Source organism: Mustela lutreola, chromosome 6, assembly GCF_030435805.1.
Source record: "Mustela lutreola isolate mMusLut2 chromosome 6, mMusLut2.pri, whole genome shotgun sequence".
NCBI lineage: Eukaryota > Metazoa > Chordata > Mammalia > Carnivora > Mustelidae > Mustela > Mustela lutreola.
Genome location: NC_081295.1, coordinates 59933577 through 59943308, shown reverse-complemented (window position 1 = coordinate 59943308; position 9732 = coordinate 59933577). Strand labels below are relative to the sequence as shown.

The following is a 9732-nucleotide window of genomic DNA, read 5'->3' as shown; positions in this document are numbered from 1 at the left end:
AGCCTGTCACCAATGGGTGAGGTTGTGAGAGAATCCAAGAATGCATAATGACTTCAATGGATGGGGATAGATGGGCAGAAGGGAGAACCAGAAGCCCCAGATAACTAGAAAAATCATCCTTATCTCCTAGTTCCCCACTCTTAAAACCTGGGCAGGCACAGCTCTGAAAGGTGCCTAAGGGCCAAACTGTCCCTAGTGTTTGCATCACAAACAGGTTTTGTAGTTTAAGCTATCTTTTGACACTGGGCTTTGAATGAATACCCTGCGGGTCCTGGAAACACCCAACGCATTTGCAGCCAAGAGCAGCAAACTTTCTCTTGCTCTTGAACTTATTGAAATCATAGCTGCTTAAGAAGGTTATCTTTCCAGATGACAGATACTCTTTTGTCAAGGTGGTCTTCTGCAGGCCAGGAAGAGAGATCACTGAGAACAGATTTGTCCAGCACCTTGATCTTGGATTTTGCAGCCTCTAGAAGCGTGAGAAATGAATAATCTGTTGTTCAAGTCGCTCAGTCTATGATATTTGTTACAACAACCCAAGCTGACTAATACATGCATATATAGAGCAGTCAGGTAACCCTTGACAATATGTTGCTATCTATGACATTCCTTTTATTTTCACAAATACACTGAAAAATCTTTTGAGAATAGACAGAGATATGTGAAGAGCTCTCAACAGAGTTCCTCAGCTCTTGAAAATCGACCCTCCAAGCAGCATTGAAATTTGAGTGTGTGAGCTCAAGCTAGCTAATTTTTCTGGTTAAGATTGGGAGGGAGACAAACCATAAGTGACTCTTAATCTCACAAAACAAACTGAGGGTTGCCGGGGGGAGGGGGTTGGGGAGAAGGGGGTGGGATTATGGACATTGGGGAGGGTATGTGATTTGGTGAGTGCTGTGAAGTGTGTAAACCTGGTGATTCACAGACCTGGGGATAAAAATATATGTATATAAAAAATATATGTTTATAAAAAATAAAAAATTAAAAAAAAAAAAAAAAAAAAAAAAAAAAAGAGAGTATATAAAAGGATGTTCAAGAACTAAACAGAAAAGAATTCTACCAAACTGGATTAACTGGGGCTCCTCAAGTGAGGGCAAGCCCAGAACACCTGCCAACAGTTAAAGATCATGACCTATGGTCATTATAACAAATTGTGTAAGACTGATTTGGCAGAATTCCAAGTAACACCTCACTGAGAATTGCTACCAGGAAATAGCTAACAAAATGTCAAGAAAAGTGGCTGTGAAGTGCAAGGTGCAGCCCCCTTTCTCCAATATAAGAATTGTACTCTTTTATTCCTATATGTGGACTTAGATGTTCAAATTTTGATCTATTTGCATTCTCTTAAAATAAATGTTAAAATGTCTAGGTCCAAAAAATTGTAAACGTATCATCTCCTGGGGAGTACAGTGAGGGGAGTACACCGCAAACAATACTGTAATGGGAAAATGAGTATGAAATCACATTCCCACAGACGCTGCAGCTTTAAAACAATTGGCTTTTTAAGTTCTGAGTCGTTTCCTTTGCCTCAACTTCCTCCTCCTATCAGTCTATCCCAGTCAGGTTTCTCAAGTGACTGAAGGTCAACATATCACCATCTATTCCACACCTAAAGAATCTTCCTTTACATTTTCTGGGCGAGTACATTATAGACTTTAATGTTTCCAGAAGCAGAGGAGGTCAACATTCATGCAGTATGGAGCTTGGTGATGCACAAGTATAACATGAAACATCTTCAATAAATCATATTCTCTGTTTCCTGTTTCGATAATGCAGGAAGTGCTGGTTCCACTGGCCCCTGGGCTCTCAGAGATAAGGAACGCTCCGCAGTGTTCAGAATTTTCAGATAGAGCTTTGGAATTTTGCATGAGATATAGAGTATGCAGTCCTAGACTGAACAGACAGGAAGCTGTTCCTCAGGTGTCATCACCCACTGGAACTGTCTATCCAGACCTGGGAAACATGGATAGCTGAGATTCCTCTCCGGGTCTGAGATAGGCTGTTGTGTGTATGTTTAGATAAACTTGTACCCAAGTGCCTATCCAGCCATTGCTGGGGAATTTCGTTCATGAGAACAATGTCCATAGTAAAGAAAGTGGATCAGATTGTTTAGTAGGTCTGCCTATGAAAGCGGGCTTAGATTTGACATGCTGGGATCTGGTTAAAGGATCAAATGAATCAGTAGATAAATTATTAATCATTATTCTTTATGTGATTTGAAACACATTCCCATCCTCAAGTAAGTTAGGATGTAAGCCATAAGGTAGAGCATGATAATGAGAGTTGTGAAGTCTGTACTCTGGAAGCTTTTATGTGTTTGGAAGTTTCTGGGGAGGAGGGGAGAAAGAGATTATCTACATTATAAAAAGATGACATGAGTAATCCCAAACAGGGAATAGTGAGAAACATTTTAAATGCTTCTCTTATAATACTCAATAGACATAAAGCAGGAAATAAAAGTTAAATACATCATAAAGTGTGCATAATGGCTTTAGTGTAGGAATTGTGTGTCTGTTAACATGACTGAGGGAAACATAAAGAAATGTATGTAGTTATATTCTCTTTTTTTCTTACACAAAGGCAATTTATTCAGAGAAAACAATAATTTGAGGAATCCTGTTCAGAGATGGCTACCAGGTTGACCCCCTTTTCTGTGTGTGCTATCAGCGGGTATGAGGTTGACATCCTCCACCCACCTTATCTTCGATCCTGAGTAGGCAAGGGCTCTGAGGGATGACTGGGCTCCAGGTCCAGGGGTCTTGGTTCTATTTCCTCCTGTGGCCCGGAATTTGATGTGAAGGGCAGTGATGCCCAGCTTCTTGCACCTCTGGTCTATATCCTGGGCAGCCAACACAGCAGTGTAGAGAGAGGACTCATCTTGGTCATCCTTCACCTTCATCCCCCAGTCACACAGCAGATTGTTTCCTTGCCAGGAAGGTTGGTGACATGGACAAAAGTGTCATTAGGGGAGGCAAAAATGTGGCACACACCAAATACATTTTTTCCTTCAGCTATGTGAGGTTCAAGGCTGATGGCCTGTTCTTCCTTCTTTCCTTCCCCTTGCAAGTTTCCATTTCTGCATGTCTTCTCCAGTCTGCCACTGGAAGGGGAAAGTAGTTATATTCTTAGTGGACAGTGGGTCTTTTTGTTCCTCCATGATTGTGATATATAACAGTGTATAATGATTGGAACAGTGGGCAACATAATTCCTGCTTTCTTTGCAATTTCTTTGGAATGTACATTGAATGTGTTCTGAGGTTAAGGAATTATTTGGATATCTACTGTACAGCCTTGTACCTCTAGACAACTGTACTGTATTGTATACTTAGATTTGTTAAGAGGGTGGAGTAGATCTCATGTTAAATGTTCTTACTGCAGTAAAATAAATTTTAAGAATAAAATAAAGGAATGTCTCGAAAGCAGGCTCATTTTCTTACTTTGCACCCAGAACTTGTTCATATTAGGCAAGTCCATATATTTCCCTCAGCCACACAGCTTCCCCTCTGAAATTTGTGTATCCCAAACACCTCCCTGAGGTAGGGTAAAGGAAATATATAAGTGTTTGAGTTTTAAATATTTTCCTAATGAAAGAATCTGGACTTGTGGAGACTTCATTGGTCATCTTGAACATGTGCTCACTTCCACATCTTAAATGGATCCTACTAAAAAGGAGCTCTTTTTTTTAAAGTGTCAAATCAATTCCACTGAAAATTCTGCCAACTGAGTCAGACCCAGTACTCAGATTAAATCTCTAGGAGTAAAATATGGCTTCTCTCCTTTTCTCACACAACATATCCTGCCCTTACTGTATAATCTGAACCTTAAAAATAAAAGCGTGACCTTTTCTCATGACTTCTACCACTGTCACTCTTGTCCAAGTCACCATTCCTTGTTCCTTGAACTGCTGCAATATCTCCCAGCTGGCATTCCTACTTCCACACTTGCCTACCCTAGAGTACATTGTCTATAAAGTAGTCAGAAAGCTCTCCCAACATCCTATTATGGTATTGTGGAAGGCAAGAGAGTTACCCTGAGAGGGTGGATTGGAATTGGAGGTATTGATGTGAACTCTTCATTTCTAAAATGTGTAAATATTTCAGTATATGTATGTTTCTACATGCAGACATAATATAAACAAACACATGCAAACATGCATATTTCCTAGCTCTATTTGCTGAAAGAACCTTGGAGCAGTAACACTCCCAGTAACAAAATGAATACAACCCCAGATCTTGACTTCTGACATCATCTCCACTAAAAGGAATCGGAGATTCTTGGAGAAATGACAATTTTCTAGGCTGGGTAAGCTAAGTACAATAAGATACTGAGAAATCGCTTTTGTTGAAGAACAGGGTCAAAGAGGTATAACCACCCATTGACCCATGAGCTAGATCTTGGCACCCCAAGGCACCTCATCCCTTCCCCTGTCCTTGGAACATGAGTTCAGCTTGCTTTTCCCACTCCCAGATGCTACTCCAAGGACAAGCCTAAAGATGATGATGTGATGTTGAAAGTACCCGCACAGTCTACGCGACTGAGCCATTAGGGCCTCTCAAGATTTGAAGGGAAGGTGTGGGAAAACATTCATTTTGTTGCTGCCCAAGACAAGCCTCATATGTAAGCTCTCTTTGCTATTATTAAAATTGTCACCTATCAATATGGAGTGTCCTGCCTCTTTCTTCCGTCTCTACCAATCCTCTGCATATGCGGGCTGGATTCAGATTACATCAGGAAAGCACCTGAGTAGATTGTGTTAGAAAGCTGTGAACCACACTTTTGTTGAAAACTTAAGGAAATGCTCCCTTCCCCAAATAAGGAGGACTTGTCACATGGACACAGAGAATAGTTTGAAGGAGCTCCCACTGGGACAATTTAAGAAATAAAATAATTAAAGGCAATAAGTAATCATAAATCATTAAAAAACAGAAATCTACAATTCCACACAGATAATAAAATGAAACAAAGTGTGAAGAAGAAGGGAAAGCTCTTGTTTATGGTAGCATGTTGTAAACATGGTGTGAATATTGTATAAGGAAAATCATCATTTTGTAAGCATCACAGTAAAGAAGAATTCAGGCAAGGATCATAAAGAAATGTGAAATCTAGGGAGTAAATTTTGGTAAGGACCAGGATATCTGCATAATTTTTTATTAGCAGCAAGGAGAAAATAATAACAATACAGTGGACACACTGGAAAACACAATGACTGAGTGATTAAAATTATTATCACAAAGGATGGGCAGGTGGACATTGCATGTCTCCAGATGAGATATCCTGAGAAAGACAAACATCAGTTCTATGTTATTTCTGCCAAGAATGCATAACCTGAATCTAATCAAGAGAAAATATTACACAGACCCCAAAATGGAGATCTAGCTATTAAAATGGGGTTGGCAGGGCAGGGCTGGTTGAGAGGTATGAGACCGAATGTTTCAAAACTGTCAATAATCATAAAAGGGGGGACAAGAAAGCTGGGAAATTGTTCCAGATTAAAAGAGCTAAGACTTGAAAATCAAATGCAATATGTGATTATAGACTGGATTCTGTACTGGAAGAGAAAAAAGAATACTGTAAAGGACTTGACTGATTCAATTGATGTAACTGGAAAACAGATGGTATTCTGGATAAAACTACTATATTTATAATAAATTTTACTTAGGTTGATAACTTCTCTGTTATTATGTAGGACGTATTAGTCAAGGTTCTCCAGAGAAACAGAATCAATAGGACATAGATGGCTACGTGGACAGATAGATAGATGCATACATACATACATACATAGACAATAGATAGATGCATGGATGGATAGATAATAAAGAGTTGGCTCACATGATTATGGAGACCACAAGTCCCCAAATCTGCAGGGTGAGTCAGCAAGCTGGAGAACCAGGAAAGCTAATGTGTAGTCCCAGTGCCAAGGTCAGCAGGCTTAAGACCCAGGGACAATCAGTGTTTCAGTTTGAATCTGAAAGCAGGGTAAACACTGATGTTTCAGTTCAAAAGCTATCAGGCAGGAATAATGCTCTTATTTGGAGAAGGTCAGAGTTTTTATTTTATACATGCTTTCAACTGACTGGATAAAGCCCATCTACAATGGGAAAGGCAATTTGCTTTACTCGGTCTACAGATTTAAATGTTAATCTCATCCAAAACACCCTCACATACACACCTAAAATAATGTTGGACCAAATATCTGGGTACCCCACGACCCACTCAAGTTGACACTTCAAATTGACCCTCAGATAAGTATCGCCTTTTTTAAGGAAATAAACATTGAAGTATAGAATTTAAAGACCATAATGTATGCAATTTACTCTCAAATGGTTCAGATAAAAAGGATTCTGAGATAGACATAAAAAATGGTGAAGGAAATTGAGCAAAATCTTAACAATAAGTAAGTCTGAGTAAAGAATACAGAGATATTCTTTGTGCTTTTTAAATTTTCTGTATATCTGAAATTATTTCCAAATAAAGTTTTCTTAAAAGTCTTTCAATGTTCTGCTAAAAATACCCCAGTTATTTTTTATGCACTGTGGATGAATCCAACTTTTGTCACTTGGCCTGCAGAGCCATAAGTGGCCCAGCCTCTGCTGACTCCTCACCTCAGCTAATCCTACTCACCTCCCACATAGACCCCTGCTTGCCCTGTGTATTTTCTGATCCTAGAATAGGAGCATTCTCTCCACAGAACTTTTACACCTACATCCTCTCCATCTGAAAGCTCTTCTTCCCTTTTTGAATACCACTCCTTCTCATTGCTCAGGTGTTTTGTCAAATGTCACTTCCTCAGAGAGTGCCCCTGACTGAAGGAGCTTATCTTCAGTCATGTTGCTCTATTCACCTTACTCCCTGAACTTACCCTGTTTACTCACTCTTTTATTTGTCTATTATACCTCACTAGGATATAAACTTCAAAAGGGCAGTTGCCTTATCTACCCTGTTTACTGCTGTATCTCCTATATCCAAAACATTGCTGGCCATGTGGTAAGTCCTAAAGAAATATTTTTGATGAATGGATAAAGGGTTAAGTGCTCACATATCCAAATCTTTGAAACTAAAATATTAATCTATTAATATTTGTTCTTCATGCATATATATAGGCTTTATGAATCTGTGACAGGAATTTTAGTAATATACATTATGATAATATGTGAGCACCAAACAGTGTTATTGCAGAGAAACTTTTTTAAAAATTGTAATTCGGGGGGAACCTAGGTGGCTCAGTTAGCTAAGCAACTGACCCTTGGTTTCAGCTCAGGTCATGATCTCAGGGTCATGAAATTGAGCCCCATGTTGAGCTTTGTGCTCCATAGGAGACACCTTGGGATTCTCTCTTTCCCTCTCCTTCTGCTCCTCACCACACACTCTCTCTCAGGAATGAATAAATAAATCTTTAAAAATAATGTAATTCTGATTATCTTAAAATGGAAGTAAGCTGATATAGGTAATGTGAAAATCCAATAAACTTAGCAGTAATAAGAAAATATCTTGGTAATGGGTCCTTGATTTCCAAATACCTAGTACAATGCCCAGAATACAGTAAAGGATTCATAATATTCAACAAATGCAAGAAATAACCTATTAATAGTTCATAAGTGGGTCACTCCAGGGAAAATAAAATGAAGAGACATGGCTAGTCTTGCACCTTCAAACATAAAACAGACTCATTTTTTTTTAAACTAGAAAAAGAGCTCATGATAGCCAGAGGTAAGGTTTTTCTGTGGAATAGAACTATTAGAAATAACAATAATACAGAGAAGCCCCCCCAAAAAATCAACCCATGGAGGCCCTCACCAAGACTCATAGTAAGTAAAATGACAAAAAGGAGTGATAAAGACAGAATTTTAAAAGCAATGAGTGAAATGAAAACAGTTACATACAAAGGAAACCCCATAACATTATCAACTGACTTTTCAGCAGAAACACTGTAAGTTAGAAGAGAGTGGAATGATATATTCAAAATGCTGAAAGAAAAAAAAAATCTGCAGCCAAGAATATACTACCCAGCAAGAATACAAACAAAAGATAAGAGAATTCATGAACAATAAACCAGTCTTACAAGAAATGTTAAAGGGGACTCTTGGAGTAGAAAAGAAGAAATAGTAAGTAGGAGTAGAAAGTAAGAAACACAAAAGTATTAATAACAAGCATATCTATAGAAATCAGACAAGGGATTCACAAAATAAAAGGGTGTGGAATATAACATAGATACCTGAAATATGGTGGGGGAGGAGGAAAAAATGGGTTCAAGCTTAAGTGACCATCAACTAATATAAATTGCTATATGAATATGATGTTATATACAAACCTAATGGTAACTCCAAGTCAAAAATCAGTAATAGATATACAAAAGATAAAGAAAAATGAATTCAAATATATCACTAAATAAAGCCAACAAGCAAATGAAAGAAGAGAGCAAAAGAAAAAAGGACCAAAGAACTGCAAAAACAACCATAAAACAAGTAACAAAATGGCAAAAAGTGCATGCCTATAATAATAACTTTGAATGTAAATGGATGAAATGCTCCAATCAAAAGACATAGACAACCACAGAATGGATAAAAAAAAGAAATACCCATCTATATGTTGCCTACAAGAGATTCATTTCAGATCTAACATGCAGATTGAAAGTGAAATGATGGTAAAGCATTTATCATGCAAATGGAAGTGGAAAGAAAGCTAGGGTCGCAATACCTATATGAGACAAAATAGACTTTAAAACCACAACTGTAACAGGAAGGACTGTCTAAAATCATGAAGGGAACAATTCAACCAGAAAATATAGCAATTTTAAATATTTATGCTATGAATATGAGAGCACCTAAATGCATAAGACAGTTAATACAAACATAAAGAAGTAATTTATAGTAACAGAATAGTAATAGAAGATTTAAACACCTTAGTTACATCAATGGATAGGCCATCCAAATAGAAAACCAACAAGGAAAGAGTGGCTTTGAATGACACATTGGACAAGATGGATCTAATAGGTATATTCAGAACATTCCAACCTAAAGCAGCAGAATACACATTCTTCTGAAGTACACATGGATCATTCTCTAAAACAGGTCACATATTAGACCACAAAATAAGTCTTAACAAACTCAAAAATACTGAAATCATACCACACATCTATTCTAACCATAACACTGTGAAAGCAGAAATCAGCTACAAGAAAAAAATCTAGGAAAAAGAAATACATGGAAGTTGAATATAATATGTTATTAAACAATGAATGGGTCAACCAAAACATCAAAGTGAAAATTAAATAATGTATGGAGACAAATGAAAATAAAAACAGAAGTGTCCAAAATCTTTGTAATGCAATAAAATCTGTTCTAAGGGGGAAGTTTATAGTAATACAGGTCTACCTCAAGAAGAAAGAAAAAATCTCAAATAAACAACCTACTCTTATACCTCAGGAGCTATTAAAAAAAAAAAAACAGTAGAAGTAAGGAAATAATAAAGATTAGAGATAAATGAAACAGCAACTAAAACAACAACAACAGGGGCGCCTGGGTGGCTCAGTGAATTAAGCCGCTGCCTTCGGCTCAGGTCATGATCTCAGGGTCCTGGGATCGAGTTCCGCATCGGGCTCTCTGCTCGGCGGGGAGCCTGCTTCCTCCTCTCTCTCTGCCTGCCTCTCTGCCTACTTGTGACCTCTCTCTGTCAAATAAATAAATAAATCTTTAAAAAAAATAATAAATAAATAAAACAACAACAATAGAACAG

At 37.8% G+C, this 9732-nt stretch overlaps 1 pseudogene; it reads right to left on the bottom strand.

Moving 5' to 3' along the window:
- Positions 1-2620: 2620 nt before the first annotated feature.
- LOC131834596 (small ribosomal subunit protein uS11-like) lies at positions 2621-3961 on the bottom strand (annotated as a pseudogene).
- Positions 3962-9732: the final 5771 nt, after the last annotated feature.